The sequence below is a fragment of the Sciurus vulgaris genome (assembly GCF_902686455.1).
Source record: "Sciurus vulgaris genome assembly, chromosome: 13".
In the NCBI taxonomy this organism is placed as follows: Eukaryota; Metazoa; Chordata; class Mammalia; order Rodentia; family Sciuridae; genus Sciurus; species Sciurus vulgaris.
The window spans coordinates 60,208,665-60,235,239 of NC_136474.1; the positions used below are offsets into that span (position 1 = coordinate 60,208,665).

Below are 26,575 nucleotides of genomic sequence, written 5' to 3' on the forward strand. Positions count from 1 at the left end.
CTGAGCAACATGTTTAGGGCTGATCAATCAGAAAATACAAATGATATTTCCAAAACAATGAGAAAAAAATTTCACTGCTTCTCCATGTAGAAAGTTAGGGAGAATTATTATATTTAAAAATGAAACCCCCAAAGATGCCTACATCTAATAATTTTTAGGTTCAGTAAAGACTTATGAAAAGCACTTTTAAAAGTCTGAATGTGCTTCAAAAACATAAAATATTATTAGTAGTATTATTTTGCTTTAAATGAAGCAAACTTAATTCTTTATTATTCACATCAAAGGATCTGTGCCTTTGGTTTCCCACTTATCTCCCTGAATTTCAGTACTAAATTCCTCATTAAAATACATATACATTAAATATACACAAAATACATGACTTTGATTTCTGCTATTTTCATTATTATACATTATTAATAGGTTATCTACTTATTTCTTCTAGTGGATCCTGAACTTACATTTGAATTTTTAGAAATTGAGATTATTTAGGGAACACTCTGCAAGACAGATACCGGGTGTCCTTGCCACAAAATTCCTCTAAGTTTATCAAAAAAGTTTGATGACAGCAAGAAACTCCACCATTTCCTGAGTTTATTTTCTATGGAGTAAACACTGGTAGTTGTCACTCTCCTTTTTTTTTTTTTTTTTTTTTTGTCTTTTCATTCTTCTTGTAAGTTAGATCCCTTTTTTCTTTTCTCTCTTTTCTCATTGCTTTTTCTTCTACCATCTTCCCTGGACCATTCCCCCTCACACACTATTTCTCTTCTCTTCGGATTATTAAAATTCTAATTAACTGCTGAAGTTTCTTATCTAAACTTTAATAGAAACTACCCAGGAGTGCTCTTTCTGAACTTCTGTAGTTTAAAATAATCCCCATGTGGTGTTTATGTGAGTTTGGTCCACTTATAGGTAAAGGGGAAAATTAAACATATTATCTTGGCTCTTGAGAAGCGGGGGGCATCAATGACAGACAAATATGAGTGACACAGACAAATCAAATTATTGTAACATGAAACAAAAGTTAAGTAATTCATAACAAACACCCAAATAATAAAGTTATTTATTCATAGTCAGTCAATATGCATAGATATGAACTAATGGAGGTGAGTACCATTATTAAAATTCTCTATATAATCCAGCTCTTCATATATGGCAGGCACTTAAAAGGGACTTGAGTGAACAATACAGATCATTAAATTGGCAACTAGTCCAAAAACACTCACTAAAATTGCTGGAACTATGATCTAGGGAATTTAAAAATGAATATGAATTCACACACTTAACACCTACCCCTCAAAGAAATGAAATTATATGAAAACATGAAACTGGAGATTTATGCAAATACACAAGAGAAAATCCTATGACAATATAAAAATAGAAAATAAATTAATTTTCAATTTTATTTGGTAGGAAACAAAACTATTATTAATCTTTACTTATTTTCACTAATCCAAGTTTCCAGGAATTGATTATAGTAAATATGCAACTATGAGTAGCTGTGCAATTAATATTTATAGTGAGATATTGACTTATTATATGTACTTGGATAGGTCATGTTATCTTACCTATACCTCTGTGTCCCTGAAGTGACAATACTCTGCCTTCTCATCCACCTCCTCTGCAATGATGCTCTGCAAATAAATGAGGTAATGTTTGGGAAATGTTTGCAGCTTGAAATAGAAAACCACTACATATATCTAAGATATTACTATTCCATATTCGAGCCTGGTATATTATTGCCTCCTGTTTTAAATGAAAATTGCACTGTTTGAGTCCTTGGGTTCTGACCAAAATCTGGGTCAGCGTAAGAGTAAGATTCTTTTTAATTTTAATATGAGGTTCCGTTCATCTCCCTTGCACATGTAAGGGAAAACTAGGAAATAAACAAAGCACATAAATCAAGATTTAAAAGAGAAAAATCTCTATCTGGATTCTTTTTTTTTTTTTTCAATGAAGAGCCTGAACACTGTATTTCCCTGGAGGAATATTTCGGTTCAGGAAAGAGGGTAGTGCAAGCAATGAGAGAGAGTGTGTGAGAAAGAGAGATCGCGCGCACGCGCGCGCGGGTGTGCGTGTTGTGTGTGTATGTGTGTGTGAGAGAGAGAGAGTGCGTGTGTGTGTGTGTGTGTGTGTGTGTGTGTGTGTGTGTGTGTGTGTGTGCTGTGCGTGCGCGCCCGCGGAGAGAGGGGCGGGGGAGGCGGATGAGGAGGATGAGATCATAGTTTCAGGATCCTCAGGAAACCCTGGTACTGGCAGCAGCCAGCCTCTGCTGTGCCCACATGACCCACAACTCTGGCAGCGGACCCGGCACTTCCAACATTATTAAATAATAAGAAAGCGGCTCCTACTCCATGTCCAAGCCTCCCTACAGACCAATGGACACCTTCTAAGAGTTTGGCGAGTCGGAGATTGAGGCGCCAGTCCATTCCAAGGTGTGTGCTCGGCGATTTCTTCCTTGACAGCTCCAGAGTGGGGGAGGGCGCGGGGATGGAGGGGGTCGGTAGGCCGGGAGAGGAGTGGGCGCTGGGCCCGGCTCTGCGCGCTGCCCCGGGCCGCCGGGTGCCTTGGAGCCCGCCGCGGGGCGGGAGGTGCACATGACGCGCAGCCCCAGCTGCGCAGGGACCGCAGCCGCCCACGGCGCCGGGGCGCGGGCACAGGCGACTGGGCAGTAGAGCAAGGGCAGGCGCCGCGCACCGGGCAAAGTCAAGAGTGGAAGCCGGCGGAGAGTGCCCGCGGGGAAGGGATTCACCCGAACGCCCACTCGCGGGGTTCCCACCTGTGCGCGGGCGCTGGCCGTGGAGAGCGAGCGCGAAGCATGTGCCGGGCGCCGCAGCCAGGACTGCGGCGCGGCGCCTCCCCGGGCGGCGGGCGGCGCCTCGGGCCCGCGGGGCGGTGGTAGCGGCTGCTGCAGGATGGTCAGCCTAGGGGCGCGGGGCCGCGCAGGTAAATCGCCGCCCGCAAAGGCCCGGACAGCGCAGCAACCCCTTGCTGCTGTCCGCCGCTGAGACGCTCCTGGGGCGGCGATGGCAGCCGGCTCCCTCGTATCGCCGGTTGAGTTGTTTTGTTGGGTTTGTCCTCTTGGTGGTCCTCGTGGGCTGAGCTGCTGGGAGGTGGCGTGGCCACCTTCATTAAGGATGACACTCACGTTGGGAACAATCGGGGCGGTGGGGGCGGGTTGACCAGGGAATCCGCGATGGGTTCTCTTCCAGCCGGCGGCGTCTGCGAGTGTTGCAATGCACCGCGGTGCGGGGAGGAGGGCTGAGCAGAAGTGGGCAATGGGGACTGGGGTGCGGCGGAGCGGGTGGGCGCGGTGCTGGAGTGTCTTCAGCTTTTATAGCCTGTTGCCCACTTCAGGAGTTTTCCTCTGGACAGAGGGCAGGCGGAGGTTTTTATTCTGGTACCCAAAGTGGGAGGTGGAGAGAGGTGTCTGTCAGAAGACCAAAGCAAAAGAGAGAAGAGGGAGGCAAGGGTGCTGGGACTCAGTGGTACCACTATTGAGACTTGATAGTAAAACTTTGCTCTTTGGCAGGCTGGGGCATGGCTTTGGGAAGATAAGTGTAGAAGTGTGTGTATGGGGATATTAGATGTAAACTTTACTTCAGTAAAGGATATCTCCTGTTAGCTTCATTCCTACTCCAAAAAATGATCATTAAAGTTGATGCTTACATTCACATTTTCCTGTTACCTGTCAGGATCACTTGATATTTAATGTGTTTGTATCCTTTTTAAGAAAAAAACTGTTATCGTTGTAGTATACATAGTTATTAACCCAGTAAGTCCCATCATCCCAGATGTGGGACACCTATAAAAACTTGTAAGCAACAAATGTACCACTTATGGCAACTTTTGAAATAAATGTTTCTAGAGCTCTATTCTATTGAATGATTAGAGCATTTGAAAATCTAAATGTATTTCCTTATTTAGGAATATATAAAAGGATGTATAAGCTCTAAATTATGGTTTCCAGCCAACTTATTATATACCTGTGTCCATTTCCTTGAAATATTGGAGGAAATGAAAATTTGGGACTTAAAGGGTTAATTTCTTTGGCAAAAATATACCTTTTATTCTTGTTCTGAAGGTAGAAACTTTAGAACAAAACAGCTCCCAACGAGTTCCACAGTTCCATGGGATTTACCTTTATTCATTCTCTTAACTCTTACACCACCATGAGTGGTAGGAGATAAAGTAATACATCTTTTATAGATGAGCAAAGTCCAAGCAGAGATGGATGAAATTACATAGCCAAGCTCATACAGTTATTACTTGTTAGAAACCAGTTAGGCTTTGGTGTGACCTTTTCCAATTTACCCTACCAAATGTCTCCTATACTTTATATATTTTCCACGTATTTTTATGAAGACAAATGTCTTAACCCACTACATGCTACCCGTTCAGGCCAATTAACTCTTTCTAATTTTAATATTATGATTATGGCAAATAGTCTTCGCATAGCTTTCTTTTGCCAAAATTTTCTACATTAATTATAGATTAAAGTCACATTTAACAGCAGCATTAGGATGTTCAGCAGTTAACATTTATCAGCAAACAAAATTATTGTAAAATGAATGGCTGAAGCTATGTATCTGTTTACACTTAATTTTAAACTTCCTAAGTTATTAAAGTCTATTCTTTGTTCAAAACATGGCCATCATTTCCATCAGAAGACCATTTTGCAGAATTTTTGAACAAGTTTAATTATCATTAATCCAATCACAGTGACAAGAGTTCGGGCAGTTTTAAAAGAAGAATTATACAATTCTCTTTCAACTGTCAGTGATTAAAAAGTAGGGTATATTTTAAGAGCATTCATGTGCGTCATGTCTTTTAGTCAGTTTTATGTCCTTTCTACAAAATTGTATAGCAATGAACACTGAAACCAGATTTTCTCATTAGTTCTAAGTTGAAACACTTTCAACATCTCTACTTGTTTTGGATGAACCATGATGTAAAGAAAGGTCTCAGTAGGGTGAACTCTGACTTTCCATACTTAGAGAATTACTCTTCGTTTGAGCTTAACATGGAGCGTTCATAATATTCATTTTATTGGCCAGATGTCTCAAGTCTTTTCAAGTAAATTTAATTGCTTCTTCATACAATGAGTTTCAAACTTATTTTGACATTCATAAATTTCCTTTGATTCTTATATTTCCATTTAATTAAACCCAATATACATAATTTTTAAAGCCATCCTTTCAACGTCATAAGCAAAAAGAGACAAAAAGGCAACTGAATTATCATCAACATGACCTATGGGCATGAGAATAATTTTCCTGTTCTTCAGTGGTTAACTCCAGGCCCAGCCCCCCCTACTTTGGACTTTGAACACACCTGAATTGTGGCCATGTCTTTATTTTGAGATGCTAGGATGCAGTCCTGTGGTCACAGTGATCATATACTGTCAAGAACAAGTGTTTTTGATGTTGAAATTGAAATTGAATTTTCTAAATGTTGCTTAAATATTATTAAATCATAAAATTATAATCATATATGAATAATCATAAATTATACATATATACACCCTTTCTTAACTGACTCAAAACTGTTCCAGAGTTCTAGCTTCTGTAACTTATATTAGAGACAGCGTTCTCTTGCTGCTTTGATCTTACATAGTGGTTCTTGACCTGACTTTTTTTTCAAGTCCACCCTTCTGGTTTGGAGAGAACTGTACTCTGTCTACCTCTGAAGAGTCAATCTATCAGTTCCAGGCAGAGAACTGGCCATCGGGGTTGAGCAGAAAGATGTGTAGGCCCCGACAGCTCAGAAGATGGGCTTTCACAAGATAATTTAAAATATAAATGATTATTTTCAAGTTGATATGTTTTCTGAATGAAGGAAGGAATTCTGTGAGAATATGTATGTTAGGAGATTGTGGATTAGATGCTGAGATCAGAATAGGAAGCACAAATAAGTGAGAAGTCACATATTTGTGGAGGAATGATGTGTGAGGATGTGTTCGCCAAGTCTGGTCATCTTCCTAAATGCTTGCATGTTAATTTTCTGAATAACTTTCTGAGTCAGGGACAGGAATCTCCCTCCAGTTATCATTTTACTTCCCTATTCATCAGGCTATTTCCTCTGTTTACTCACCTGTATACCTTGGCAGGTTTATAACACTCCTTTCAATAGTTTTTGAAGTACAGAAAACATGGACTACCTTTATCTGGTTATTATCCAATTTTCAAAAAGTAATTATGTTTAACGAAAAATAGTCATTTCCTTTCTTTGCACTAGCAACTTTCAAACATTTTAAATGTAGTTTTATGTATGGTGTTTTGCTATTGTTGTTGTTAAAGCTGCAAAATGTCTCCAATAGAATTTTAGTGGGTTTATTCTGCATTCCCTAAGATTCTCTGAAGTCCCCAAGGGAAGGGAAGAGTTTCCAGAGCAAGAAGGATGAGGTTGAATATTGAAAATGCTGAGGAAATGAGTATTAACAAGGTAAAGCAAACAGTGACTAAGTTTATTGGACACTGCTGTGTACTGGATATCATTCTATGGACTCTATATGAATTCATTGATGAATAATTCACAATATCCATATGGTTTTGCCTGCAATATCATCTATTACCCTTTATTTTACAGCAGGGAAAACTGAAATAAAGACATGTCAATAATCATAACCATTGTCACATACTAAGATTTCCATAGTTGATACTACTATTGATGTATAACATCCCTTTCAAAAATTTACTTCTGCATTAAATTCCTGTTGAAAATATTGACACCTCCTAACTTGATATTTTGATTCTTTTCCCTTGATAAAAATTTGTGGAAAAAATAGAATTTCCTTTATATCAATGCTTTTTGCCCCGTATTTTACAGCAAAAAATGTGTATATGAATGCAAGGAATGGTGACTACTAGATTATGAGAAATTCCTAATTATTTATGATGCATTTTAAGTTAAAAATGGTCGTCATTTGAGTACCATTTTAAACAATTAAAATTTTAAAAATTTCAGATTTTTCTGAAATTTTAAGAATTTCAGATAATTCAGGAAACATTTTTAACAGCTAGAGGTTCTATGATCACTAAAAAACTTAAGAATTTTAAGTCTCCTATATTACCTTTCTCTGGTTTCTTTGTCTGGAGCATGCACTGTAAAGAGGATGTAGAGTTTAATATCAAAACACATGGTAAATTATCTTGACACAATTAGAAAGACCCCGCTAATTTTGCCATTGGGATATTTTGACATGAATCAATGTAATTGTTATGTTAAAATTATGCAGGATAATTTAGTAATTTTATATTATGCAGATAATGTTAACTAAGTCAAATGGCACATGTCATTGATAAAGTGAAATGCTAATGGGGTAAGTGTGGTAATGCATTAAAAAAAAACTTTGCTTAGTTTCTGATGATAAATGTCAGTAAATGTTTTTTCTCTCTGAAAATGATGGGTAATATGCAGCTTATATGAGTAGTAATAATATTTTTGGTGGTGTACTGGAGATTGAACTCAGGGCCACTCAATCACTGAGCCACATTCCAAGCCCTATTTTGTATTTTATTTAGAAACTGCATCTCACTGAGCTGCTTAGCACCTCCCTGTTGCTGAGGCTGGCTTTAAACTCATGAACCTCCTGTCTTAGCCTTCCAAACTGATTAGAGTCGTGTGCCACTGTACCTGGCGAGTAGGAATAAAATTAACCTTGAATTCATCCATAGCACACATGTGCAAATGTGCACAGCTTTTCTCTGAAGTTCTTGGAAATGCTCATGGCGGTGAATATATTTTCAATGACTCATATTTCCCTATGAGGAATGTGATACATCATTGTCTGTATGTTCAGCTTCACACAAAGCCTGACATCATAGAGTAGCTAGTAAACCATTTTTCTGACTTTTTAAATAAGTAAAAAGATACAAGCCTTGATTTCTTGATTTGACTTTCCTTAGTGTGTATCTGTTAGAATGGAGCATGTCATTGAGTAGACCCATGAGTAGTGCATTAACTTGCGTTTACAATTTAATGTCACAGTACAGTGTCTTATTGCAGAGTTTTGCATATTTAATGTAAATATAAAATGTACCAATCAATTATAATAATTTAGGTTATGCTGTGGTAACAACTCTCAAATCTCAGTGACTGCAAAAGAAAAACAAAATTTATTTCTTGCTAATACTACGTTCTCATCCTGATCAATGAAAGACTATTCTGTATCTTCTTATTCAGGAATCCAACCTGATAAAACTTCTATCATCCAGAACATCTTCATCCTTTATCATGGCACATGAAAACGTGGTTAATCACCACCAGTTCTTACAGTCTTCTGCAGGAATTGGCACGTGTTGCTTCTCATATTTCATTTTCCAAAGCAAGTCATATAAATGCCTATGCTTCACCTAAAGATGTAAGACAAGACAATCCTATCATGTGTCCAGGTAGAAAAAAGTTGGCTACATTAGTAAAAAGGCCTGATAATTTCCATATAAAATTCACATGATCCATTTAATAGTTGTGGCACTAAACTATTACTTATTATTTAATATAAAAGTAGGCTTACCAACATCTGTGTTCTAGAACTCAGAAAAGAAAGGTTATTCTTTCAAAAAGCCACAATCAGAGGTAAATTTGTGAAATTGATGCTATCAACTATTTTCCAGCAGGGGTTTTGTTTAGTTAAAGAATGATGATAAAAGCTATGGTTTATTTTGAGTAAATGCATAAAGTAGCCTATTTGATAGCAAATGCAGCTAAGAACAGAGCAAGACCTCCACACAGCACCCAATCTTGGTTTTCTGAACAGATTTGATAGTATTTTTTTTATGATTCAAACATTTATTCAGGAAAGGCACTCAAAGCCACATTCATAGGAGAACCTTTTTGGCAATAGTATTAATAACACATGTGTTGGGGGTAACAAAACATCATAAATTCCAATTTCAGTCTTTCAAAATAAATGAATACAATTAGGGATATGTAAATTGACTATTCAAAAATAATTTTTATAATTGACTACTCATCTCCAGGATGATAGTATTGACATGATATAGAAATCAGAACAGCTATGTGTGTGTATGGTTTTGTCACTTGACCTGCATTGAAAAAAATATCTGTGCTATCATGTATTATTGTAAAAAAAGAATACAGGTAAACATACTATGTGTTTGTTTTATTTTGTCAAACAATCTGCATAGTTAGATTTTTGCCAGTCCATAATTTTTAATTAGTTTTTATATAATTGGACATTAGCAGTTTTAAAAAAGAGAAATTCCATGGTCCCTTTACCCATTTTTCTGCAATCTTGCAACATTCTGGCAAAATTACAGTGCAATATTGCAACCAGGGCACTGGCATTGATACAGTGAAAAACAAATTCCATTTTCACATGGATAAGTCCTCTTACTGTCTTTTGGACATAACAACTTTGCTCTATCCACCCTTGCCCCTTTAACTTCTTGCAATCACTAATCTCTTCTCCATTTCTACACTTTTGTCATTTCAAGAATGTTACATAAATGAAATTACGTGGTATGTAAACTTCGGGCATTGGTTTTGCATTTGGTGTAATTATCTGGAGAGATCTAACTGGTTGTATGTCTCAGTACTTCACTACTTTTTATTTCTGAATAATGTTTTGTGGTGTACATGTGGCATAGTTTATCTTGCCATTCACCTGTTGAAAGACATCTGGAGTTTTCGCCCTGGTGTTTGGATACCATAACAAAAATGATCATGAACATTCATGTGAATATTTTTGTCTGAATGTAATTATTAATTTAATTACATTAATTTAATTCAAATTGGGATAATTTTCCCAGAGTTACTTGTATACTTCTGTATGAAACTGCCAAAGACTTTTCCAGAGTGAATGTGCCATTTTACCTTCTCATCAACAGTGGGTGAGAGATTAAGTTTCTATCTTCACCAGCACTTAGTGTTATTGCTATGCTTTGTTTTAGCCATTTTTATAATTATATAGTAATATTTCATCAGGGCTTTAGTGTTCATTTCCTTAGTGGGTAATGCTGTTGAACATCTTTTCATGTATTTATTTGTCTTTTGTATATTCTACATGTTGAAATATCACATAGTGTTTTTGGGTCTTTTATAATTGGATTGAATTATTACATTTTGTGTTCTCTCTATATATTCTAAATAACAGTTGTTGTGGTGTACGTGGTTTACATTGGGAATACTTGTTTATAATGTTTCTGTGTTCCTTGTTCTTTTCTGTCAATATGTGTATAACCCTTAGCCAACACCACACATCTGTAGCAATATAATAAATCTTGAAATCATATAGACAGATTCCTTCCACTTTATTCTTCTTTTTTAAAATTATTTTAGCTATTCTTGTTTCTTTGCTTTTCTGTAAAATTTTAGAATGGTTTTGCCTATAGTGATAAAAATTCTGAATGAAATTTGAAAGGAATTATGGTAAATTTACATATCAATTTGAAGAGAATTGATATTTAATCCATAAATGTTGTATGTCTCTCCATTTATTAAGTTTTGTTGTTAACTTTTATCAGTAATCTATGATTTTTCAAGACACAGATCCTACACACATCTTCCTAAAGTTACATCTAAGTAATTTTTTGAGCATTTCTAAATGGTAATGTATTTGGGATATGTTAGTTAGCTTTTCATTGCTGTGACGAAATACTTGACAAGAACAACTTAGAGCAGGAAGTGTTTAATCTGCTCACAGTTTTAGAGGTCTCAGCTTCCATGCTTGGCCAGTTCCATTGCTCTGGGCCTTAGGTGAGGCAGAACTTCATAGTGGAAGGGAGTGACAGAAACAGAGAAAGTGAGTGAGGACCAGGAATAAGATTTTGTCCCCAAGGATATGGCCCCCGTGACCTGTTTCCTCTTGTCGTGTGCCACCTTCCTCCAGTTACCACTCAGTAGTCCATTCAAATTATTAGTTCATCAAATGAATTAATCCATTTATGAGGTTATAGTTCTCATTATGGCCTAAAACCCCCACCTCTGAGCCTTGATGCATTAGGAATCATACTTTCAACACTTGAATTGTTGAAGTGACATTCTAGGTCCAAACTGTGACTCCAGGCTTTCAAATGACTCAAATATTTTGATCTTGTATCTCGTGCACTTGTTGAATTCACTTTTTCTTGGCGTTGTTATGTAGATCAAGTTATCTAAAAATAGGGACAGTTTTATTTACTCTATGACTTTTGTTTCCTTTCTTGCTATATTGTATTGCTAGCATTTCTATTAGTGCTTGAATAAGAGTGATAAAGACAGACATCTTTGCCTTGCTGCTGATCTTCAGAGGAAAGCACTTAGAATTTTAAGTAAAATGTCATCTGTAGTTTTCATAGATGTTCTTTATCAAGTCAAAGAACTTTACCTCCTTTCCCATTTTTTTCCTGAACTTTTAAAAATAATCACAAATAGGTGTTGATTTTTATCAAATGCTTTTCCCCTCAAAGTATATGATCATTTATTTTTTTCTTTGTTTTTGTAATATGATGGAAAACACATTAAGCCAGCATTGCATCCTGACTGCAGTGAACTTCATTTATTTATTACTTGTATAATTCTTTGTATGCATCATTCAATCTGTTTGCTGATATTTTATAAAAAGTTTTATATCTATGTTCATAAGGCATATTAACTGAAGTTTTCTTTTTTGGAATTGGTATTAGGATAATACTAGCTTCATAAAATGAATTGGGATGTGCCCCTTCCTCCTCTGTTTTCTGAAAAAGATTATGTAGAATTAGTATTAATTTTTCTTTAGAAGTTTGGTAGTATTCTTTAATAAGTAATTTTTATTACTTTTCTAGATCTATCATGACAAAATGCTGTAGACTAAGTGGTTTAAACAATGGAAATGTATTTTCTTACAGATCTGGAGACTTGAAGTCCAAGATCAAGGTGTTAGTGTTTTTGTAGTTGTTTTCTTCTGCAGTCTCTCTCTTTGCCACTGTCTCATGAGGACAGTGTTTTATCTATGCATGTTTATTGAGGTTTATTTTGCATCCCAAAATATAGTATATCTTGGTGTATGCTCCATGCACTTGAAAAGAACGTGTGTTTGACTGTTTATAAGTAAGGTGCTCTGTAAATACTAATTAAACATGTCATGGTGTTGCTAAGTTTTTGTAACATCTTCATTGATTTTTCTGACTGGTTGTCCTATTGGTCAAAGAGTCTGTAAAAATCTCCAATTATAACTGTGAATTTATTTATTTCATTTTTCCTTTAACTTTTACCAATTTGACTTTACATATTTTTGTAGCTTCATCATTTAGTGCATGCATATTTATCTTTTTGGTGTATTGACTTTTCCATCATTACATATCAATTGCTTGCTAGATCTGATAATTTTATTTGCTCAGAAGTCTATCTGATCTTAATGTAGTCTTTTTTCTGTTAATTCACATTTTCATAACGTCTCTCCATTTGTTAAGGTTTGAATATGCAGTGTCCTCCAGAAGCTCCTATGTTAATGCAAGAATATTCAGAAGTTAAATGATTGGATTGTGGGAGCTGTAACCTAATCAGTTTGAGTTTGAATGGACTAGGTGGTATCCATAGGCAGGCGGGGCATGACTAAAGGAATTGGGTTATGGCGGACATGCCCTGGAAGGGTTCATCTTCCCTGAGACCCCTTCCCCTAGCTACCATGAGGTGAGCAGTACTCCACCATGCCCTTTAACCATGATGTTCTGCTTCACATTGGACCCAGAGCAATGAACTCAGCCAGCTATGGACTAAGACCTCTGAAACCACAAGCCAAAATAAACTTTTTCTTCTAGGTTGTTCTTGTTGGATATTTTGGTCACAGCAACAAAAAGCTGACTAACATACTGTCCTTCTACTTTCTACCTGTCTATAATGTTACATATAATTTGAATTCTTTGTAAAAATATAACAAAATATAGTTGTGTTATATTTTTTAATTCATTCTGTCAATTTTATGTCTTGGTATACCATTATATGACTATTTACATTTATTGTAAATATTCATATGTTAGACCAGAAGTCTACCACTTTATTTTTTGTTTCTTCTCTGATTTTGGTTTCTCTAGGGTTTTTCTGACCATTCTGTAAGTTAACTGAACATTTTTAGAATTTTAATTTTATTAGTGTATTACTTTGTGTATTACTTTATATAGTCAAAGATCATTGTAACTATTGCATTTTGTATATAAATTATGACTGTCTACTATTGCTATTGATTTGTAAATTTGAGTGACATATAGAAATCTCATGTCCCTTTACATCATTCACTTAAAATACAGTTTTCTAAATATTTTCTCTGCATACACTTAGAACTATGTCAATGTCATAATTTTTGTCTCTGTCAAATAATAACTTAGTTGAGGAAGAGAAGCGAAATTCATTACATTTATTTACATTTTTATTGCCATGTTTTTTATTATTATTGATGTTTTCACATTCCTTGCTTACTGTTTCCCATTTGTTTGGAGAATTTCCTTTAGCCATTCGTTGAGAGCAGATCGGATCTACTGGTAACAAGAATATCTTTGTTTTCCTTAGAATGGTAATTTTCTTTTTTCACAAAGGATATTTTTATCGGATATGGAGTCTAAGTTGACAATTCTTTCCCTTGAATGCTTGAAAAATGTTGTGTCACTTCCTGCTGGCCTCCATGGTTTCTGGTGAGAAATCCACTGACATCCTAATTGGAGTTCTTCTTTCGGTGAAGGGTCATTTTTCTTTGGTGTACAGGATTTATCTTTTCTATATCTTTAGTTTTTATAATTTTGACTCTGATGTGTCATGCAATGGATTTCTTTATGTTTTATCCATTTATTTTGAGGGTGGCATTTGGGTTCACTCAGTTTATTAAACCTCTAGGTTTATATCTTTTGTCAAATTCATGAAGTTTCCAATCATATTTTTATTGTTTTTTTAGCCTCACCTATTCTCTCTTCTCCTTCTAGGCCTCCAACACACAAATGGCAGGTCTCTTGTCATAGTCCTGTATGAATTCGCTTTCCATGGTTGCTGAAACAAATTACCACATCATTTCTATTCTTCTATGACTCTAAAAGCCAAAAGTCAGACATTAGTGTCATTGGACTAAAATCAGGGTATTGGCAGGGCCCTTCCTTCCTTCTGGAGGCTCCTGGAGACCTGTTTCCTTGCCTTTTCTATTTTATGGAAGTGACCTGTATTTTTCATTTATAGTCACTTCCTTGGATTACTTCAAGATCCTGCTTCTGTCATCACATCTTTACTCCCTTATCTGTAATAAAATCTCCCCCTTCCTTCCTCTTTCAAGGACTTAATGACTACATTCATTTAGGACATACCTGTATAATCCAGGACACTCTCCCTATCTCAAGATCTGTGATTTAACCACATCTACAAAATTTCACTTTTTTCTTTTATTTTCTTTGTTTTTCTTTATTTTATTTTATTTTATTGTGTCAGGGATTGACCCCAAGGGTGGTTAACCACTGGTCCACACCCCATATTTAATTTTATAATTTTGTTATTACTTTGAGTCAGGGTCTCAGTTGCTTACAGCCTCACTAAGTTGCTTACAAAGAGGCTGACTTTGAACCTTCGACCCTCCTACCTCAGCCTCCCAAGCCTCTGGGATTATAGGCATGTGCCACCATGCCTGATTTCCATTTTCTGTATAGGATAGTATTTGCAGCTTCCAGGGATTAGGGCCAATACTACATATCTCTTGGAACCATTATTCATCCTACGCACACATTTCTGAGATGTTCTTTCTTTTCTCTTCCCCAATTTGCTTTGTCTTTATTTTCAAATTGAGTAATTCCTATTATTCTAGTTCCCAGCTCTCAGGATCTTTCCTGTCACTTCCATTCTGTCACTGAACATACCCGCTGAATTTTATATTTTGGTTATTATCTTTTTCAGTTCTAAAATTTCCAAAATTCCCACATAGTTCTTCCTTACATATTTTGATTTTAGCCAAAACTTTCTACTCCTTCATTTGCTTTAAGCATGATCATAATTGTTAATTGAGACATTTTTATTGAGTCTGCTCTAAGAACTTGGTCATACAATTCCAACAGTGCTGTCATCTCATTGTTAGTATCCATTGATTGTCTTTTGTCATTCATTTTGATTCCCAGTGTTTGGTACAATAAGTGATTTTCAAATGAAACCTGGATGTATTCTTACATGTTAGAAGACTCTGGATCTTACTTAAACCTAATTTAGTTCATTTCCACTATCATCACCCAGTGAGCAAAGCAGGGTGTCATTCCACTTCACTGTCATGTGTGTGTAGAAGGACAGGTTCCTCAGTCTCCCTTGACACCAGGTGAGGTTCTACATGGGAACAAGCTGAAAATTCAGGCTTCTCACTGGGGCATCACTTAATGCTCCTTGACTGCAAGTGTCTCCTTTCTGTTCCCAGCGTGGTCTTCACTGACTCCTTGGGGACACAGACGGTGACTGATGACCACTGCGCCTTAGGTATAGTCCTAACTCTCTACTAGGTGTCCTGTGACACCATCCAGCAGATATGGAGAGAGGAGCCTTGATACTACTAGGTGAGAGTGAAGTCCAGTGAGGTACGGGGGTGGCAGTGGGGAGTAGGGAGCCTTTACTATCACCTGATGGGCATGGAAGCCCCAGCTCCCTACCTTGCCCTCTGAGCATCACCATGATGGGGCTAGGGGAAGTTGAAGCAACTTATTGTGAGGGTGGAAGTTCAACATAGCCTGTGCCAACATAGCTTTTGTTGGCATGAATCTGGTAGTCACTATTTTTACTTTTTATGTTTGTCTTGTGTGGTTGGGATACAGCAAACAGTTATTTTGCTTTATGTTATTCACTTCTTTTTGTGGTTCTGGGAATTGAACTCAGGGCCATCCTCATGCTAGACAAGTGTTCTATCACTGTGCCACATTCCCAGCCTGCAGTTGTTGTTTGTTATTTGTTTTTCTTGTTGTGCCGATCCTCTCTGGTCCTTACACTGGAGAGGCATGCTTTTGTTGGCATCTTTTGAAAATCTGTGCCTGTTAGCATTTCTGAGTTTCTAGTTTCTTTAGGAAAATTCCTTTTTCTCCATCTTAACAGAAAGCAATCCATATATTTTCTGCAAGTCTAAACTGAAAAATATCACTCCACATTGATTCTCAGAGGATGAATCTCAGAGGGTTACTCTGGATCTGTTTCCAAATAATCAACACTACAGGTCCTGGAGTGTGTGAGTCTTTAGACAATGATGCAGTTGGGTGCACAGAAGAGGTCATCGATCTAAGAGCACCTGGAGCTGCTCTCACCCCCACTCCCCGAATCAGTCCTCTTTGTCCCGGAAAGCCATTACTGCAAGCTGAAGCAAGGTGAGAGATTTCTTCCACTAGGATAGATGAACTTTTCTGGCAAAATTCTGGTACTACACCAGGGGAGTTCTACTTTCTCACTAAGTGTTCTTCATTCCCAGGAACATCTTCCACCTTAAATGTAGTTCGGCACAGTATATGTGCAGGGAAATACCCCTGAGCTTGGAAGAAAGTAGTGGCCTCAAAATCCATGCTTAAACTCTGAGGAGCCCCTACCAGCAAGCATTCTTATTCATTTCTTTTGATGCAAAATTATACATTAAAAATAAATGTATTGATTTGTCAAGTCTTTTGATCACTACTTGTTAGATTAAATGTGAAAGATGGGACAAAGAATTTTCTGCTTGAGTCCAATATGCTGAGAAAAGACAGATGACAGAAAGGAGAGCACAAAAAGCAACAGCCTGGGGAAATTCTTGCAAGAAACAAATCAAGTTATTGACATTGTGGCTTGCCCTAAGGCTCTCATTGTCAGAGAGCAATGGTTCTCAAAGCGAGCTCCTCAGACAGGTAGCATCAGCACCAGCTGGAACCCTTTAGAATGCAGATTCTAGGCTCCACCCTGGGAACAGAACTCAGCAACGTATCTTGCAGCAAAGTCTGATGAATGCGAAGCTGCAAACCCCTGGACTAGACTATCTCTTTCAACCATTGCAGAATACACTAAAGCTATGCTTTTAATGATTGAGGTTCATCATTTAGGTTTTGGGAAAATTTACTTACATTGTATTTAGCATTTTTATAGGCTGTAATGATAAATGCTTTCTCAAGTAAATATAGTAAAGAAATTAAAAATGCATTACCTAATCTCTTTGATTAAATACATGTAAATGATTTTGCAAAGTTATTTTCTGTCCTTCTACTACATCTGCTCCATATCGGCTTTTACAATTGACCCACAGAAAAAAGAGCCATTCCCACACGTCCCTGCTTTTGTTTGGAGTCACTGGCCAGTCTTAGGAGTTTCTTGCTGTCTTTATGTCCTTCTTGTGAGCTGACAGTAGTCATGAAGGTGTTTGGAGACAAGGGTGGAGGCGTCTCCGCATCATTTAAAGAGGACGCTTTTTAGAAGATCTTGTCACTCGATATTGTTAGAGACAGATGCATATGCAGATGTCCAAACTCATCATTGTCATTGCCACATCAGCTCCACTATGGGAGATTCACAGTCTTCTGCACTTGGGCGCTTTTCTCTGGGCTGTGTGAGATTAAAGGAAATCTTGGCTACAAGGCTGTTCTGAGGAAAGATAAACTGCATTTCTGAGTAGAGCTTTTTTATAAATGGTGTATAGTTTCAAGCCTCAGAGTCAGGTAAGACAAAATTGGCAAGAAGAGGTTAAAAAGTTTAAAAATATTTGGGGATTATAGTAAAATAAAGATGCATGCAGATTTGAGAAGTAGTTTGTGACACTAGCCCTGAATGCATTTCCATTTTATTTTAAGGACAATATTTTCCATAATTTTATGCTGTCAATTAGCAAATCAGTAAACCTAGAAGACATGGCATTTGTAGTCACTTAATATCTACCACTTCTGATGACTAATGGTTTAGCTTTTTGATTGGGGAGCCACATTTTACTATGCATATTTTTTAAGATGCATTTTTTAGTTTTCATAAATCATAAATTCCAGTTCCATGTACTCTGTATTCCATATGGCTTTTTAAAGGAAAATAACTTATGAACAATTTATCTGATTTTCATTTAAGATGTCACCCTTTCTTGGTTTGTAAAATATTGTTCTCTTATCTTTTTGCTCTTCTCCACCACAAGTTCTTTTATGTTTTTTTCCTACCTTCTGGATTGTACATGTATGTGCATTCAGTCTGATTTTATTTCTCCTTTATTCATTTTGCTCATGTGTTTAAATGCTTGGGCCTCTGCAATGTTTTGGGGAAAGACTTTTCAAACCATCATTATAAAATGTTTGTTCAGTAACACCATTTGGGCAGGTTGGAGGAGCCATCCCTTTAAGAACAGATTTTTAAATGGTGCAACAGATGTTTTTTTCACACATGGAGTCATTTTTTAAAAAATAAAGGCTCCCGTCCTTAGCAATACAATCAGATGTTTTCTTTCATACAGTAGTTACTTGGTTGGCATTTCTTAATATGGTGACTAAATCATAGATGCAATGCTTAAATATGACTGGAAAAAACAACCCTACAGGTCTTACAGGAAATGAGGGGCAAGAAGAGGGGGATTTAGAAAAGTAGAAAGTGCTCCCGGAGTCTTCTGTGAAGAGTGGTCCAGATCTTCCCTTCCAGGGAGAGATTCTATTTATAAACCCCAAATGTGCCACATGCTGTTTTTCCCCACATGCAGATATAATCAGGTGTTCTGCCTTTCTTTTAACCTAGATGCTATATACCATTAGAATGTATACAAAATAATACTTTGTGTAACTGCTAGTAAACACTTAGTAAGAAGTTATATATAAGTCAGATTTTGAAACTTTGATCTAAGTCTGAATCAGGATTTCAAAATAGAAAAATATTTCATAGCACCTGCCTGTTCTTTTTACATTTTCCTCAATGTCAGTGGAATGCCTACCTCTTTTTTTTTTTTTTTTTTTTTTCCTGCTTTTCATTGGTTAGTTTGTGTTTGGTTTATGGTCATGTTATTTTCATGCCTTATTTTTAGGGAGCCTGCGAAATAACAGCTAGAAAATAAAGGCTTTCTAAATTCCCCTAATATTTGCACTGAGCATGGACTTGAGATTGAGAGTGGCTCCATATTTCTGCAGTTGGAGTGCCTGTATAGAAAGCAAGAATGGCAACTAAAGGAAATGATATTTTATCACCAATCTTCTAGGACTGGTTAAAAGAGCAAAATAATCCAACTTCCCCTAGTTAGAATAGTGTAAGGGAAAAACAGTCTTGTGATTTCTCTTGAGCCAGTGTGTGTAAAGCTTTTTGTTTTTGTTAAGGCCAAGGTGGAAGGAGGTGGCAGTTATCAGTGCTTCATTTCTTTCTTAGACTTCAGTGCTTCTGCCTGTGTGTGAAAAGATGATAATTTATGCCAGTTGTCCTTGTTTTTTTCCTATGAGCTTATCTGCCCTCTCCATCCCCTTATTAGTCTGTTTCCTGTTAGTACACACCAAAATACCTGAGATCAGTTGACTTTATAAAGAAAAGAGGTTTATGTAACTCACAGTTCTGGAACTTCTGGAGCATGTTGCCAGTATCAGCTCAGCTATGGCAAGGACCTCATGGTAGATGGCATCAGAATGGTGAGAGCATGCATGAGATGGAGATGAATCAGATGGAGAAGTCACATTGAAAGAAAGGAAGCCAGAGAATGAAAGGAGCTAGTAATAACCTCCCACTAAACCCCAGCTCATAAATGTTTCACTGGTTCTCCGAAACACCACACTCAGGACTAAGCTTCCAACCCAAGAACCCTTAGGACACACTTAAATCATAGTAATCTCCTCCCCCAACGTACACCTTTTTTTTTTTTTTTTTTTTTTTTTGGTGCTAGTGATTGAACCCAGGGCTGAGCACATACTGTCCACTGAGCTACACCCTCAGCCTACCTCTTTCCTTTTCTTGTTTTGTCTTAGCTTTCTTTCCTCGATACTTCCAGCCAGCATCTTGCTGAGTTGGATGGTCATGAAAGAAGTCTTATCACTGGCATTGTAAAAACCAGGAACCTTTTAGTCCCTTCCTTGTGCTTCTCTAAGCTCTCCCAAAGCCCATGACAAGACTGCATTTTTTTAAGTTTTCTGTTCTACCTGTTCCATCAGTCATTCCTTATTAGTCACTTAGTTTTATCATTTTATGATGTTCTTGGGAGGATGTGCCTTTTACATCAGTGGTACTTCCAAATCTTCTATGTGACCCGGCTCAATGTGGCTATGACACTGGCCCATTTTTTTGCGGGGGTGGGTGCTGGGGATCGAACCCAGGGCCTTATGCTTACAAGGCAAGCACTCTACCGACTGAGCTATCTCCCCAGCCCCTGACCATTTTTTAAATGCCATATTTCTCAGAGTGTGTTTTGAGGACCACCAATATCAGAATGAAGTGTGTGGTGGGGGGGTACTCGTTAAAAGTACAGGCACTCAAACTCCAGCCTACTCCTACTTTCTGAATGAGAATTTTTATTTCTGACTTTAAGATTTTAGGACTAACACTAGTGATACAGATGAATCCAGATCTGCACTTCATAACCTTGGGTAGCTTTTTAAAAATCATAATGCACGTATATCTACCCTAAGCACTAATTTAGACAGCCTGGTATATTTCAAACTTGCAGTCAATGTCAACAATCAGAAATGAGCTGTAGAAGTCAAAAGGTAAGAACAGAGGCTGGTGTTGACTGAGAAGTGTTATTTCCTTGAATTCATCAGTCTATGAATTGATCTTCACTGGTGAATTAAAAACAAGGTCTTTCTCTCCAAGGCCACAGTCAGATTCACCAAGCTTATATAGACTCATCTATAAATAAAAATGGCTGTTTGGTTATGCACAGATAGAATGATCATTGTCACAAGGACCAAAGTGACTGGAACATTCTTTCCCTGTAGGCCGATATCCATGGAAGGAAAAGTCACGGCCAGCAAGTTTCTCCTTGAGCTTGGAGCCAGACTGAAGGAAGTTAGCCAAATAAAATTAGTGAATATATTTTGAAGGCTTACTATGTGTCAAGGACTGTTCTAAACATTTCACCTGTGTTATTTCATTTAATCTCTCTCAGTAACACTTTGTTCTAGGAGTATTATCTTTAATTTCTAGGACAGAAAAGGGAAAGAAAAGGTACCTGACTTGTTCAACATGACAGAGCTACCACAAGATAGAGCAGAATCTTCTAGGCTCTGTGATTGAGTTATTAGAAAAAGAAATCAGAAGCTTCTAGATAACTTGAGCACTGCCTGGGCCTTGCCCTTTAAGAAAACAGTCAGATGAGGGCATAGCAAAGACAGGCATCTGCAAACTACTGTTCATGTGGATAGATGTTTCCCAGTCATGGGCCATGAGGAGGAGCAGCCCTGGTTGGAGGCAGAGTGACCCTGTGGTCACAACCCACTCATTTATTTTACTGTCCTCTCTGTGACTGATTGAGAACAAAATCCACACAATCGAGTTGTGCTCTCAAATTTGTTTTTTTAAAATGCATCACAGCTCAATAAAAATAGCTAGTCATGAATAATAAGTAATAATAGAGACATATAAATATAATAAAGTATGTAGATATAGCTCTCTCGAATGTCCCCAAGTCCTGCAGCTACCTTGTCTCAGGAAATTTGAGTGAAATTGGTTTGAACCTCTACTAACTCTGACTCAGGCACATTTGCTGTTATTTGGGGGAATTTTGTGTAGCTTCCGGTTCCCCTGGGTACCTGTTCTAAGTTTCTGCATCTGTTGAGTGTCTAATCGCTGTTCTGAATTTTGTTTCCAAAGCATGGTGCCAACTTAGATCATCCTGCTGGCTCCTGCCCTTCATCCCTTTACTCCCACATTGCCACCAGCTCTAGGCTCTGTGTTTAGGAGACTTTGCTGTGGGTTCAGGGCAATGGAATTGAGTTATAGGACAGGGATATTAGATATCCCTAGTACTAAAAATCCTTCAACCATTCCTTTTTTTCCCTGAAAAATCAGAGTTCCTATTTTAAAGTTATGCTTCAGCATCTTATGATGTGAGAAATGGGGTTATTTCTGAGTGCACAGATACATCTCAAAATGGCAGGTAAACACTAATAAATCATATTTCTGGCTTTCTGTTTTCCCCAGTTGGTCTGCTAGGAACTGCCTATCTGATTTCTAGCTACTATTGAAATGTAACCTTTACTCTCTCAGGAGAAGCAAGTGGCCATCTCATCTATGAAATAAATGTCTGCCAACTGCCGTCCCTGAAAATCCCTCAGCATAGACAAACATGCCATCCCCCAGTGGTAAATCCAGCAAATGAAGGGCACAGTGACATTGTGTGATCCTGGGGCTAATATTTTGAGATTCTTTTAAGTCAATGAGAGTAGCCCTAACTCTACAGTAGTGGCGTTAACTGTTCACTCAAAACTACTTGTGAGGTCATGTAATCTGCTGAGAGTGGGAAACTGTAGGGCCCTAGGTGTGGAAAACATGGTGCCACCCCAAATGGACATCTTTCCCAAAAAAAGCTAACTTAATCCTTTCTGACATGAGAAATGACAAGCACCAATGCTTAAGTGTTGTTTACATCAAACATGTTAGGGTTTATCAGATGCTGCGTTTGATGAGAAAATAAATAAAAATTGTCCACTGTGATGAAAAGTAACTGGTGCATTATGAAACACAAGTTAGCAAAGCAGCATAGAATAGGAATACTGGTTTTGCATACGATGTGGCCACTGCTAAAATCAGATGAATGCAGTGAATGACGTCCACTTGCATGAGTCTAAGGATGTGTGGAATACTTTCACATCTGCTTAAGGTGAGTAGTGAATGTAACCGTGGCGTTGCTTTTAGATTGTCATGCGTTTTCATAGATGTGGCTTTTGGAGCTCAGTTGATTTTCCAGAAATAAATTCTTATATCTTAAAACTGCCAAGGTACACATTATTGCCAGCTGAATCTCTTAAGCAACCTCTACGTCTTTGAACCCAAAAACACTGGTTGAAATTGATGCAAATCTATAGGAAAACACAACTCTTCGAAAAAAAATATATACTAATGGTAAATTTAACATTGAATACTTGTAACACTAAGAATTTGTGGTCTTAATGTGCAGCAATCTTTACATAGTGATAAACTAAGAAAAAAATGTGGCAGATCTCATATATGAAAGTAGTGTTTTATTGGGAGCATCATTTTCCTTAGCAATACCTGAAATTTTGTTCTGGCTCCACCAGATATTGAACTGGCAACGGAATTACTTGTTCTAAGTTCTCATTGGAGATGCCATTAGTTCATTGCAAGGCAATAGCCTAACTGCCTAAGTGAGCAAGGGTAGGACTAGGAGAAGATGAAGGTGCCCATACATTAGGGTCACCTTGAAGGCTGACCACACCAAGCAAGTGAAAAACACATCACTCCTTTGCTCTCAGGGAGCTTATATTCTACTTAGGAGATGCCATTAAGAAGCAACATGATCAGTGAGACAATCTGATGTAAAGGAAGTCAAAATTGTGTTGTATAAAATATGATAAAATGGAAAAAATATAGACAGGTAGAGACACAGGAAGGCAATCAAGAGGTAGGCAAAAACATCTCCTCTACTTTTTTGGATCAACAACTACATAAACAAGTGGGTGTCACCATTAACTAATACTGCATCCCACCTCAAATCTCTGCAGTGAAAACCTAGAGGGAACTTGAGTCCTACTTGGATACTCCTGAATCCTGAGTTCCTTGCCCATATCACAGTGTTTGGGTTATGGCTCTTGACAAGAGAGGGTGCCTTGGCAGGAGCAAACTGAAAGAATGGACTGGTCCATCTTATGCCTAGAGATTCTAATGGTTAGAATCCATTCCACAGTGTAGAGTAGATAACTAAGGATTCTAAATTTGCTTTTTTCTCTGTATTTTATCAGGCTAAAGGATCAATTTCTACTTTTAAGGAAATCTGTGATTATATGATCTTTGTCCTAATTCCTTTCTCATCAACTCAGATGAAATTTGGAACCCATTATTTATTAGTGATTCAAGGTTTTGGATGCATCAGAATCACCTGGAGAGTTTTTGAAAGCACAGATGGCTAGGTTCTACTCTGAGTTCCTGATTTAGAACTCAGGGGTGAGAAGCAAGTGCTTGCATTTCTAACAAATTATCAGATGATGCTGACACTGCTGATCTAAGGCCAAGATTTTAAGAGCAATAAATAATGACAGTAAAGCCCATGGTGAATCACAGTGACTTTATTAAAAAGTCAACACTGAAACATAGTATCTATGGCAGTCTTAAGGGAGAAACAGGGTACTGCAGTGTACACAAGTAAGTATGTCTTAGTCTGTTCAAGTTGCTATAACAAAATACAATAAACTGATCAGCTAATAAACAACAGAAATTTATTTCTGACAGTTCTTGATTGGGTAGTCCAATCAATATCAAGGCCCATTTGCCATCTGGTGAGCCTGCTTTATCTTTGGCTCACAGATGTTACCTTCTTGCTGAGTAGAAAGGACCAAAAATGTTTTGGGCCTCTTTTTAAAGGCACTAATCCCATTCATGAAGTCTTTGACCTCATGACCTGACTATATCTCAAAGGCCTACCAGGCCTAATAACATCACCTTGGAGGTTAGGATTTTAACATGTAAGACCATAGCAGGTGTATTTTTGCACCCCTTGAAACTAATCCTTGGACTTTGCCTTGAAATTTTGTGGTACACTGATGTTCATGGGTTGATTAAGTTTTGTGGTATTTGATTCTGTTATTGGGGTAGAATCTTCCCCTTGCTGAATACCTTTTTCAAATTTTTGCTCAAAACAACTAGTTCAGCTCACTTCACCTGATTAACTTTCCCCTAAGATCATCTCCAACTAATTCACTCCAAATGGTATTTTTTCCCACATATGTTGTAAGTGGGATCACCAGCTTTGTTTGCTTTCCTAGATGGCAAACTCTATGAAGAAAAGTACAAAGTCATTAACAGAGACCAAACATATTTGTGTCTTTTCACACTGCCAGAATTTACTGAATAACAATAAATTCACAGGTTACATCCTTACATCAGCGGTAGTTCACTGAATACTTATGGGTCACCAGGCAGGTAGAAACTGGGCCAACACAAGTTCTTTTATTCCAATATTAGTTTCTAATATCTATAACACTCAAGTCACACATCACACTTCACACAATTATATATATATGTATATATGTAGAATATATGTGTGTATATACATATATATTACAGAAAGGCTAAGAAAAGACAGTCACAAGGGTTCAGAAGGCTGAAATGAGAGCAAAGGGGGACAGCAGATCTGAAGGCAAAGAACCCCCCAGCGAGTGGTCAGATAAGATTAAGAATCAGCTGAAGAACCTGTTCAGGGAGAAGAGCTGTCAATTCGCAGAAACTTATTCTACACCAAGATCCCAATGGACCGTGGACAGCAGTTTCACAGTGTCAGCTTGGAGTGTCAGCTTGGAGTGGGTCTTGCATGGTCATCGCTGGCAGGAAAAATGGCGCCCAACTAAAGCTTGAGGAGAGAGATGCGGAACTTGATCACTGTGACCGTTTTCCTGGGCCAGGCTAATGACAAGTGACCAGGTGACGGGGTCAGGGTGCCACTGGGTTTGGTCTTAGTGTGTTTCTCCCTTAGGGGTCATGAGTGTGGGTATTGCATCGTTTGGTGGTCTGGTGTCTTTGATAAGCTCATGGATCTGGTGTTTCTGATTTAAGTTTGATATGCTCATGCATCCATGTGTTCCAGGTGAATTCCGTAAGTGCACAAGTGGTCGTTCTTACTACAATTAATTGATGTATCAGTTTATGCCTTAGAGTTGTACCAGGCAGATGGTGTTTGTTTACTTATCCAAACAAGGTGTAGAGTCATTCCACCTCAGTATTTAAATCCAAAATGGAGTAGCTTATGGCAAACTACACAGCTTTATAAAATACAGTAACACAGGTTTAGGAATAGTCTGAAAACTACTGTTCTCCACACCGTAGAATAACTCCAAGCAGAGAACAGACTGTGACTAAGGTTGACTAATCCTCATGGTTTCTTGTGTCAGGAAATCCACATTCTTATGCTCCTCCAGTTTTAACTCTCTACTTCTTTCCTTGAAAACTACTATTATGATGCAAAAGGATGTTAGCTCCTTGGACAAATATTTTAAAAACACTTGCACATACATACCACAGAACCACTCTCGAAGCATCTTACTATTTTGTAGTCATGGCTATTTTTGTGAAATAATCCTCATTTCCAATGGTATTATAAACTTATCTGCTTACTAGAACATCACCTTTGTTTTCTGTTACTTATGTTACTTTGTTTTCTGTTACTTATGTTACTTTGTTTTACTTATGCTGTTATTTTTCCAGTTTTCACACTCAAGTATTCTAAAACACTGTACATTGCTTGATTTTCTCCTACTTCCAGAGATAAATTTCTCCTCATTAACAAATGCTATTCTAAAACCACTTGTCAACCTTACCAAAGAAGATTTTACCCTGTTCTTTGAACCAAGTTTTAGTGAATTTTTTTCTTTCTTTTTTCTAGTAAGCTCAAACCCTATCCTCTACTTTTGGGTTAGAATCATGATGTACTTGTGGAACATTAAATTTGAAAGACAGCACAGATATCATCTAGCCCCACCTTTTCAGCAAAGAGAGAAGCTGAAGTGGATGGATCAAGACCACACTCTAAGTC

The 26,575-nt window shown here is 37.6% G+C and overlaps 1 protein-coding gene across 2 annotated transcripts in view; it reads left to right on the forward strand.

Moving 5' to 3' along the window:
* The first annotated feature begins 2,092 nt into the window (after positions 1 to 2,092).
* DTNA (dystrobrevin alpha) overlaps positions 2,093 to 26,575 on the forward strand; it is a 357,757-nt gene continuing 333,274 nt past the window's right edge. Inside the window, exon 1 of one of the 2 annotated variants that reach the window (XM_079108515.1) lies at positions 2,093 to 2,432. The gene's annotated coding sequence lies outside the window, so the exon portion shown is untranslated. Of the gene's footprint in view, positions 2,433 to 2,685; positions 2,944 to 26,575 lie in introns of those variants that run through there. The other variant, XM_079108517.1, reaches the window with a different exon arrangement.